The sequence below is a fragment of the Oryctolagus cuniculus genome, chromosome X (assembly GCF_051225735.1).
Source record: "Oryctolagus cuniculus isolate XC-2025 breed Fujian yellow rabbit chromosome X, ASM5122573v1, whole genome shotgun sequence".
NCBI classification, from domain to species: Eukaryota; Metazoa; Chordata; class Mammalia; order Lagomorpha; family Leporidae; genus Oryctolagus; species Oryctolagus cuniculus.
This window is the reverse complement of record NC_142888.1, coordinates 89,899,713-89,911,890: the sequence shown is the minus strand read 5'-3', so window position 1 is coordinate 89,911,890 and position 12,178 is coordinate 89,899,713.

Below are 12,178 nucleotides of genomic sequence, written 5' to 3'. Positions count from 1 at the left end.
CTTTCATTAATTTAAATGGCCTAGATAGTTCTGAGAGGTACTTGCCAGAACTTTTGTTGATTGCCCATCAGTTAAATTTGCATGATGTTTTTCCCCTCATTAGGCATGATTATGAGTTTTAGCCATATATTAATGTGAATTATCACTGTTTGTGTTGATCTTGAAGTGTTTGTTAGGCTTCTCTAAAGTAACTCCCAACCTTCCTTTTCCACAATCCACTCTTTGGGAAAACATCACTACATATAGTCCACGTTTAAGGAGTGAGGTGTTATTCTTCACCTCCTTGAAATTCCTCTGCATGGGATATTTATCTGTTCATCCTCATTTGTTTATTTGGTCATTTATTTTTGTTAGTATTGACTCATAGACTTTCATTTATACTTGGATTATAATGCAATACTACTTTATTTTGTTAATAAAATTGTTCCAGCTTTGTCCCTGGGGAGCTCTTTTGGTTGACTCTTGTGTACCTTTGACATACCTTCTACATTATTGTGGTGTTAGTTTCTCTCTTTTTTAAAGGTTTATTTATTTACTTATTTGAGAGAGAGAGAGAGAATATCTTCCATCCCCTGATTCACCTTGCCAAATTGCTGTAATGTCCAGGGCTGGGCCAAGCCAAAGCCAGGAACCAGGTGTCGCTCCCCCTCTTCGTGGAGGAACAACACTAAACCCTGCGCTGTTCTTTTGTCTGCTCGGCCCTTCCCGGGTTTGCTGCTGGTCCTTCCCGGGTTGGCTGCCGATCCCTCCACCTCCGTGGAGGGGCGGCTCCCCCTGCCACTTTCCCCACTTCCGCGGGGGAGCGGCACACCGCTGGCCAGCTCTCTCGGGGGCTGCTCAGATGTTATCCGGATGTTCCTGGTGCATGTTGTCTCTCTCCTCCTTTATAGTCCTCTTCCACCAATCCCAACTCTGCTACCCACATGCCGAGCACGCTGCTCTCCTCCAATCAGGAGCAAGATCAGCTCCTGCAGCTCATCAGTCAAATTGGCGAGAGGCAGCTGTGTAGAAGTTGTTTACTCCTCTCCCAGCGCCATATTGTAGGAGAGCAGATGCATAGAATAAGTCTTAATTCCAGTAACTAGTCTAGTCCGAGTTGCTCCCCACACCAGGAACTTGATCCCAGTCTCCCACATGGGTGCAGGGGCCCAAGTTCTTGAGCCATCCCCCAATGCTTTTCCAGGCTCACCAGTAGGGGACTGGATTGGAAGTGGAGTAGCCAACATTTGAACCGTCACCCACATGAGATTCTGTTGTCGCAGGGGGCTATCCAACCTGCTATGCCACAATGCCAGCCCCAGTTTCTCTCTTTTTTTAATGCAATAAAGAAATGTTAGAACAAAATTTCTAGTGTATAAATGTGTTGGAAACCATACATATGGATAACATTTGTTGTTTGGAGCTGAGAGTTTCATTATGGAACCAGCACAACAGTATCAAAGCTGTGGATGGAGACTAGCATTGTGATACAGCAGTTTAAGCCACACCTGGCGTGCTGGCATGCCATATGAGCACTGATTTGAGTTCCAGTTGTCCTGCTCCTGATCCAGTTCCCTACTAATGTGCTGAGAAAGCAGCAGAAGGTGGCCCAAGTGCTTGGACTCCTGCCAACCGAATGGGACACTTGGATGGAGTTCCAGGCCCTGGCTTCAGCTTGGTCCAGCCCTGACCATTGCAACCATTTTGGGGAGTGAACCAGTGGATCCAGGATACTTTCTTTCTCTCTCTTTCTCTCTCTCTCTTTCTGCCTTTCAACTAAATAAATCATTTTTATCTTTTTAATGTTATATTTTATTTGTGTATACATACATACACAATTTATATCTAAATATTTAAATAACTCCTAAAACCCAGTAATAACTGCCATGTCTCAAAAATTGGCTGATTATCTGACCAGACACTTCATCAAGAAAATATATAGATGATAAAAAATTATATAAACATATTCAACATATTCATTAGAGAAATGCAAGTTAAGACCACAATGAGACACTAGTATATAAAAATGTTCACATCAAATATTTCTGAGGATGCTGAGAAACTAGAATCCTCATACACTGCTTGTATGAATATAAAATTATACAACTACTTTGGAAAAACAGTTTAGCAATTTTTAAAACAAAGTTAAATGTATACCTATCATATGATCCAACCATTCCAATTCTAGATATTTGCACAAGAGAAATAGAAGGAAATTTCCATTAAAAATTGTATGTGAATATTCATAGCAGCCTTAATATAATAATCCCCAAATGGAACCAATCCAAATATTCATCATATGGTGAACAGATGGATTAAACAAGCTGTGGTGGGGCTGAAATTGTAGCACAGTGGGGAAAACCACCACCTCAGTGCAGCATCCCATATCAGAGTGCTGGTTTGAGTCTTAATGTTAGGCCAAATACCTGCCCCATTTTTCCCACTTTTAAATTGGGTTATTTATTTTCCTGCTATTTAGTTGAGTGGGTTTTTCCCATATTTTGGATATTAATTCTTTTTCAGTTATATGGTTAGTAAATATTTTATCCTGTTCTGTATACTGTTTCTTCACTTTGTTGATTTTTTTCTTTGCAGAAATTTTTTTTTAGTTTGATATAATCCCATTTGTTTAATTTTCCCTGTGCTTTTGGAGTCGTATTCAAAAAATCCTTCCCAGTCCATTGTTATAGATCTTCATCTCTACTTTTTATTTTAGTATTGTTATAGTTCCAGGTCTTCATGTTTAAGGCTTTATTCTATTTTGTGAAGATGTTTGTATATGCTATAAAAAAGTGGATCTAACTTAATTGCTCTCTGTGTGGATATACGGTTTTCCCAGCATCATTCATGGAAGAGACTGTTCTTTGCCCCATTGTATGTTCTTGGCACACTGCTGCTGAAAATCACTCAGCTGTAAATACACGAATGTATTTCTGGCCTCTCTGTTCTGTTCTATTGATTTATGTGTCTGTTTCTATGCCAGTACGGTGCTGTTTTGATTACTATAGATTTATAGTTTATTTTGAAGTCAGGTAGTGTGATGTTCCAGTTTTGTTCATTTTGCTCAAGATTGTTTGGGATATTTGAGTTTTTTTTGTGATTCCAAATGATTGTTTACATGGTTGTTTTTCTATGTATGTAAAAAACGTCAATGGAATATTGGCAGAGCTTACATTGAATTTGTAGTGCTTTTTCGGTATTAGGCACATTTTACCAATATTAATCCTTCCAATCCATGGGCAAAGGATATCTTCCCATTTGTGTCTTCGCCAATTCTGTTCATCGGTTTTTTATACGTTTTCATGTAGAGACCTCCTTGATTAAATTTATTTTCTAGTATTTTTGTGGTTGTGAATGGACTTGTTATTTTGACTTCTTGTCTGAATAGTTCATTGTTAATGTATAGATACACTACTGATTTTATATGCTGGTTGTATATCTACAACGTTACTGTATTTATAATCTAACAGGTTTTTTGGTTGAGTCTCCATGTTTTTTTTTTTAATTCACAAAATCATGTCATAAGCAAACATGTAATTTTCCTTCTTGATTTCCTATTTGGATACCTATTATTTCTTTATCTTGCCTGACTGCTCTGACTAGGATATCCAGCAATATCTGTTTGTCTCTTTTCTTTTTTAAATTTTTATTAATACAAAGACAACAGATTTCATGTATTTCATAGGTACAGTTCTAAGAAGATAACCATACTTCCCTCCTTCCCCCTATTCCTCTATCAATCCCCCCTTCCTTCCATTCTTTCTTTTCTTTGATTTTTGCAAAGACATAATTTCAGTCCACTGTGTAATCACAGGCTTAATTCACCACTAACCATACTATTCAACAAGCAAAAAGTCAGAAGACCACAGTTCTACAGGAGTATAAACAAGGGGTAAAAATAACAATCATATCACAGATGGCCATTTCATTCCTATACATTTTTTGGTATTCTATATTTAGCATCAGAGAAAACAATATTTGTCATTTTGGGATTGGCTGATTTCATTAAGCATAGTGGTTTCCAGTTGCATCCATTTTGTTGCAAAAGACAGCATTTCATTCTTACTTTATGGCTGAGTAGCATTCCATAGTGTACATATATACCACATTTTCTTTTTCCAGTCATCAACTGATGGACATCTGAATTGATTCCACATCTTAGCTATTGTTAATTGAGCTTCAAAAATCATGGGGGTGGCTGGCGCCGCGGCTCACTAGGCTAATCCTGCGCCTGCTGCGCCAGCACACTGGGTTCTAGTCCTGGTCGGGGCGCCGGATTCTGTCCTGGTTGCTCCTCTTCCTGTCCAGCTCTCTGCTGTGGCCCGGGAGTGCAGTGGAGGATGGCCCAAGTGCTTGGGCCCTGCACCTGCATGGGAGACCAGGAGAAGCACTTGGTTCCTGGCTTCGGATCAGCGAGGTACACTGGCCGCAGCAGCCATTGGGGGATGAACCAACGGAAAAGGAAGACCTTTCTCTCTGTCTCTCACTGTCCACTCTGTCTGTCAAAAAAATGGGGGTACAAATAATTCTTTCATATGCTGATTTTATTTCCTTTGAGTAAATTCCCAGGAGTGGGATGGCTGGGTCATATTGTAGATCTGTTTTCAGATTTCTGAGTGCAGGGGCCCACTTGGGCCATCTTCCACTGCTTTCCCAGGCTATTAGCAGAGAGCTGGATCAGAAGAGGAACAGCCGGGACACAAACTGGAACCCATATTGGATGCCAGCACTGTGGGCAGAGGCTTAGCCTACTATGCCATAGCACCAGTCCCAGATTTCTGAGGAATCCCCATACTGTCTTCCATAATGGTTATACTAGTTTACATCCCTGCCATCTGTGTATTAGGGTACCTTTTACCTCCACATCCTTGTATGTGGTTAGAATTGAATCTGTTGAATCACTGAATTTTTCTTTATCAACCACTGTAATCAACTTTGATTAATTCTGGGGATCTTGAGTGGTGAGATAGAGAAAAAATTAGATATTTGAAAATATGTATAAGTACATATGTATAGGTTTCTGTTATCACTGAAGCTGTCAGAAATATTTATTATTGGGAATACTTGAACTTAATTAAAGTGGTCACATCAATCTGATTTAGTTCATAGCACATAATACAAAACAAATCATGGTGGCTGTTTGATTTTACCCAATTTCCTTGGCCATTGTTACCATGGTGACACATGACTACTGTGGGATTTGGTGCAGTCTGAGCATCCATTTATGTTTCTTTCCTGAATCACTTACTACCATGATAGTTGTAAAGTGCTTCTTTTCCAATTCTGGTAAACATTGTCAAATTATTAGTTGGCATTTGAATGTAGGGTAGAGCTTTCCTTTCTCCTTTATTTATTTGTAAATATGATTATTTATTTATTTATGTTAGTACAACTCTGACTGAAATTTTCCACAAAGGGTTACCTTCTGTTAGTGTCAGTATACATGTTGATACTCAAATGGTCTCAGAAAGTGAAAGCCCCTTCAGGGTGGCCTCAGTGCCCATTTGATGCCATCCTAGAAATGCTTGAGCATGTATTTTGCTTTCTGAACCTGTCTCCCCATCTTTAGAAAGGAAGTGATGGTTCTTGTCTGAGAGTATCACTTTCGTAAGTTGAAGAAAAAAATTCTGAAAATAACAGGTTACATCATGTGGGATCTAGTAAGTCATCAGCTAATATTAATTTTCCATTGAATCTTGCTTCCTTCATTATGTCAACGTGATGCCCCGACATTAACATAACAGTGTGACTTCAGAAGAATACTTGGAAATGTTATATCAAGTAGGGATAAGCCCAGATTTCCATTATGTAAAATTCCAGTGTCACTGCTGTCTGCAGGAGAGGGTTGTGGATGGATCTGACAAAGAGGGCAAGCATCATTGTAACGCTTCCAGTTAGCTGAGTGAAGATTGGCCAGCCATGATGCACCTATCCTCTGCATTTCATGTGTTTTCTGATTTGCTTTTTTTCTTTTCTATGACATGTGCTTATTCCCTTACTCTCCCTTCTACTGTCATATCAGAGAATGGAGTGGATGCTGTACCCCAGAACCAGGAGCAGATAGACAAGAACCAAGTAAGATTCTGAGTCTGCTAGACAGATCATTGGATCAAGAGTGAAGAGATCATGGTCCCAACATGGGTACACAATAGGTAAATCACTTCCCTTCCACCAGCCTTTTCCATTCAATAGGATAACAATTACAAATCTACTTTACCACCAGGAATACTCTGGATATTTTATGTGGTTCCATGTGGAAATTAATCTGTGGTCTTAAGTGGGAAGGAAGGACCAGTGCATCTTTGAGTAATTGCATAAACATAGACCATCCAGATGTGCCAGTGCCCTGCATGTTAGGCAGTACCTTGTACTCAGATATGAGCTGTTTAGGCAAGAGTGTCCCAAGCAGGGTTCATGTACCATTTCATCAGAATTGTCAGGGAGTACTCATTAAAATTACAGATATTCGGCTGGGCCTTGTGATGGCAGCAGATTAAACTGCTGCTTGTGACACCCACAGTCTATATCTGAGTGCCAGTTGCAGTCCTGGCTACTCCACTTCCAAACCAGCCCCCTGCTAATCTGCCTGGGAGGCAGCAGATGATGGCTCAAGGACTTGAGTCCCAGCTGCCAGTATGGGAGAGCTTGGTGGAATTCCCCGCTCCTACCTGCAGCCTGGCCCCACTCCAGCTATGGCAGCCACTTGGGAATGAACAACTAGTTGGAAGATTCTCTCTCTCTCTCTCCTGTAACTCTGCCTTTTAAATAAATAAATAAATATTTTAAAGTACTGCAGATACTTGTGCCCACTCTAGATCTGCTGAATCAAAACAGGGGAGGTGGGCTTAGAGGTGTCTATTTTTTATAGTTTCTCCAGTGGTGCTTATTCAGGTTTGAATAGCACTGCTGTGGATTTATGTTGCTCTGGCCCTTGCTATATTCCATAAATTTGTAATTAGAGTGAGAGGCTTGATATAGTTCAAAATTTTAGCAAGAGTACCTCAGGTATGGTTGGTGTTATATACTTACCATAGCCTTACACAATCTATTAGTTTGCGCTATTGTAACGAATAGCCATAGACTAGGTGGCTTAAGCAACAGACATTTCTCATGGGTCTGAATGCTGGAAGTCCTGTTGGGGTTCCAGCATTGTTGGGTTCTTGGTAATGATCTTCTCCCTAGGTATATATTCATATGGCCTTTTGGTGTGTGCATGCAGAAAGGAAGTAGGCTGTCTTGTGTGTCTTCCTTTATTTTTTAAACAAAAAAAGAGATTGATTTATTTATTTGAAAGGCAGAGCTATAGAGAGGCAGAGGCAGGGAGAGAAAAGAGAGGTCTTCCATCAACTGGTTCACTCCCAACATGACCACAATGGCCGGAGCTGTGCTGATCTGAAGCCAGGAGCCAGGAGCCTCTTCCACATCTCCCACGTGGGTGCAGGGGCCCAAGCACTTGGACCATCTTCCACTGCTCTCCCAGGCCATAACAGGGAGCCAGATTGGAGGCGGAGCAGCTGGGACTTGAACCTGTGCCCATATGGAATGCCAGCACCGCAGGCGGCAGCTTTATCCACTATGCCACAGCGTTGCCCCCCTGTGTCTTTTTTTTTTTTTTTGACAGGCAGAGTGGACAGTGAGAGAGAGACAAAGAGAAAGGTCTTCCTTTTCCATTGGTTCACCCCCCAATGGCTGCTGCAGCTGGCGCGCTGCAGCTGGCGCACTGCGCTGATCAGAAGCAGGAGCCAGGTGCTTCTCTTGGTCTCCCATGCGGGTGCAGGGCCCAAGGACCTGGGCCATCCTCCACTGCACTCCCAGGCCACAGCAGAGAGCTGGCCTGGAAGAGGAGTGACCAGGACAGAATCCGGTGCCCCGACTAGAACCCGGTATGCTGGCACCGCAGGTGGAAGATTAGCCTATTGAGCCGTGGTGCCGGCCCCCTGTGTCTTCTTTTAAGGATACAAATCCCATCCTCAGGACTCCACCTCCATGGCCTAATTACCTTCAAAGGACCCTGTCTCCATACACTGTCACACTGGGGATTAGTGTTTTGATATATGAGTTCTCTGGGAAAGCAAGCTTTAAAGTTTATAGCACACCAAGAGCCTCACCATGTCTGGTTGTCGCTTGTACTATGACTTCAATATTGAGCACTGCATTCAAATGTTATTAGACTGATGCATCCATTATAAAATTTCCCATCTATACTTTAAAATATGTATGTATGTATGTATGTATGTATGAGAGAGAGAGAGAGAGAGAGAGAGAGAGAGAGAGCTTTCAGATACTGATTCACTCTCCAAATAGCCTGGATTGCACTGAGCTGAAGCTGGGGAGCTGGGAACTCAATCCAGGTCTCCCATGGGAGTAACGGGAATCCAACTACTCAACCATCATCACTACCTCCCAGGACCTGCACCAGGAGGAAGCTGGATTCCAGAGCTATAAGCTGTATACCTCTGTTATCAAACGCAGGTTCTCCAGTGTGGGACATGAGCTTCCTAACAGTCATCTAGACACAAAGACACAATGCTTGTTCTTTTATCCACTTTTTTAAAAGTTTACTAATTTATTTTCATTTATTGGAGAGAGAGAGAGAGAGAGAATATGAGAGAATCTTCCATCTGCAAGTTCATTCCAGATGCTTATAACACAGAGATGGGCCAGACAGAAACCAGGAGCTAAGAACTCCATTTGGGTTTCCCATGTGAGTGGTGGAAACCCAAGTACTTGAGCCATCTGCTACTTCCCAGGGTACACATTAGCAGGAGGCTGAAATAGAAGCAGAGTTGGGACTTATCTCTGGCACTATGATATGGGATGTGGGCATTTCAAGTGGCATCTTAACGTGCTATGTCAGAACACCTACCCCTTAGGATCATCTACTTTTGATATCACGTTTTTTATGGTATCTGAAGATGTTTACCTAGATCTACATCTCATTAAAAATTGTAAAATAATACTGTTCTAAATCTATAATTTCTCCTTCATTTATTTTATGGCAGTTTTCTCTAACAGAAATCGCTACCCCATCAACTATTAGGTTTCACAGAGGTATGGTATGCACAAGAAGGGTGTGATAAATATTTAATTCTTTTACAGTATTCTCACTTTCCAAACCAATGAATGCTTTCTCTAGCAGCCTCCAAAGATGAGTAGTGATTGGTTTTGTTTGTATTTTGTTTTGTTTTAGAGTGCCAACGTGAATCAGAGATGTTTCTGTGTTTGGTGTACATAAATTCATTGTAGTCATTAATGTTTCTATGTTTGAATTGCTCTTTCTTGGCCGGTGGGAGCACCATCACATTGGCTTAATGACATGCTTTTGACAGACTTTCTGGTATCAACAGTAAATCCAGACTCATCTGGTGTAAGCCCAATCCAAGAACGAGATTCAGTCATTTTCCCTTTTTCCTTTTTAGTGTGCAGTGTTTTTAAAGGGCTCCATTGAGGCACTAGAGTTGCTCATTGCTACTGAGTTGATCATTGTTTCTTGACTTTTTCATTGCACTGAACCAGTAAACATGTAATATATTTTAAAGAAAATATGCACCAACATTTTTCATCTGGACTACTTCTCTATCCCTTTATAAATATTTATTCTATAGTTTATCTCTGAAACTTCCAATTTTGAACATATACAATCAAATATAATATGTATGCTAATTTTCTCCCCTCTTCATGGGTGAAAGGTGGAATGTTATCCCTCAGTTAATTTTCTAGGGTTGTGAGGCATATCTAGATATCCTCTGAAAGGTGAATGATAGGTAGTCACATCTGACCTCTCCTACAACTAAAAAAAGTGACAACACCTCGTGGACCTCTTTGGATTTTGGAGGCAACATATTCTTCATCTAGATGTGTTACTCTGCCCATTGACCAATTAAGCAGAAAAGTTGCTGGTTTTGAGTAAAGCTCAGAACAAGAAATGGCTCTGCAATAGGTCCAGGCTGCTATGCAAGATGCTGTGCCCCTTGTCCACATGATCCAGCAGATCCCGTGATTCTGGAAGTCTCAGTGGTAGATAAGGATGCTGTTTGGAATATTTGACAGGCCCCAGCAGTTGAATGGCAGCACGGGTCCTTAGGATTTGGAATAAGCTCCTACAATTCTTTTCAGATAACTTCTCTTTTTAAAAAATTGTTTATTTATTTGAGAGGTAGAGTTACATTCAGAGAGAGGAATAGACAGAGAGAAAAGTATTCCATCAGCTGGTTCACTCTCCAAATGGCCACAGTGTCCCAAGCTGAGCCGATCCGAAGCCAGGAGCCAGCAGCCAGCAGCTTCCTCTGGATCTCCCACGCAGGTACAGGGGCCCAAGCACTTGGACCATCTTCCACTGCTTTCCCAGGCCATAGCAGAGAGTTGTATTGGTAGAGGAGCAGCTGAGACATGAACTGGCACCCCATATGGGATGCCAGTACCACAGGCAGAGGCTTAGCCTACAAGCCACAGTGCCAGCCCCCAGATAACTTCTTTTTTGAGAAACAGCTTTTAAACCTCCTCTGGGGCCTGAGTAGATAGTGAACATATAACTAAGAGCCAGTAAGTTTATCGTGCAAGTTGAGCTGCCAATCATGACCTAGATGTTATCTGACCAATCTATACATAAAGTTTGGTATGTACAATAGCACTCTTATAAAAATGTGATACATATGAAATCAGGCTTGAGCAAGCCCTGAGAGCACAAGTAAGTTACATAAGGAAGTGGGCCAAATGACTATGATTAGGGCCAGTGTTGTGCAATTAAGCCACTTACTGTGATGTCAGTATCTCATATCAGAGTGCTGGTTCAAGTACTAGCTGCTCTGCTTCTTATCCAGCTCCCTGCTAATGTGCCTGGAAAAGCAAAAGATAGCCCAAGTACTTGGGTTCCTGCCACCCATGAGAGAGACCAGGATGGAGTTCCTGGCTCCTAGCTTTAGTCTGACCTAGACCCAGTTGTTGTAGTCATTTAGGGAGTTAAACAGATGGCGGATCCATCTCTCTCTCTCTCTTTCTCTCTCTCTCCCTCTGCTGCTCTGTCTTATAAATCGATGAATAACACATCTTTAAAATATGTCTGTGGTCCCCTCCTATCCTGTAACACCTTTTATCTCCCAGCCTGTATCTATAGCCTCACTGAAGTTTCCTATGATTTGTTAATGGAGGAAAGAAACCCAGTTTACAGATGAATCTGCATGATCTGCAGGAGCCCCTTTCTGAAATGCCTCAGTGGGCAGGACGTCAAGCAATCCTCCAGTTTTGATGGCTCTATGTGGAAGAAGAAATGGTTGGACCTGCAAAGGCATACTAATTTATGGGATGTGGCCAATAGTTTGGCTGCATCAGGAACTTAGAAATAACATGATTGGAAAATTGTTGTCAGTGAAATTTTGGGGAGATCTATACACAAAGACCTCTCTGAATGGGAAAAAAACAGGAAGTTGTTTTTGTCCTATATGAATTTCCCTCAAAGGGTGCCCTCAACAAAAGAAGATTTTAGTACTCACATAAACGAGACAGGATGATGTCTTTGGTAGATACCAATGAAAAAGAATTTCCCCTAAAATGTTTGCATGGCATGCAAGAGGAACACCTACTGGTATTTATCCGAGAAATGGCCGTACAGAGCTATTCATCTTCTCTATCAGGTAAGTTTGACTTGGGTGATGTGTCCAAACAAGGTGTTTTGTCTTAGCCATCTGGAGCAATCTTGAGGAATTTTTTTTTTTTTTTTTTTTTTTTTTTTTTTTTTTTTTGGACAGGCAGAGTTAGACAGTGAGAGAGAGAGACAGAGACAGAGAGAAAGGTCTTCCTTCCGTTGGTTCACCCCCCAAGTGGCCGCTATGGCCGCTGTGTTGCAGCTGCCACGCTGCGCCGATCCGAAGCCAGGAGCCAGGTGCTCCTTCCTGTTCTCCCATGCAGGTGCAGGGCCCAAGGACCTGGGATATCTTCCACTGCACTCCTGGGCCACAGCAGAGAGCTGGACTGGAAGACGAGCAAACAGGACAGAATTCGGCGCCCCAACTGGGACTACAACCCGGGGTGCCGGTGCCGCAGGCATAGGATTAGCCTAGTGAGCCACGGCACTGGCCATCTTGAGCAATCTTTTGTTCTTTATCCATATATTCCTATCCATTCCCAGAAATTCCCTGCTTAAAAGTAATCAGCACTCTTCTTTTCAATAGCCTGTTTTCACAGATAATACCTTTCCTCTGAA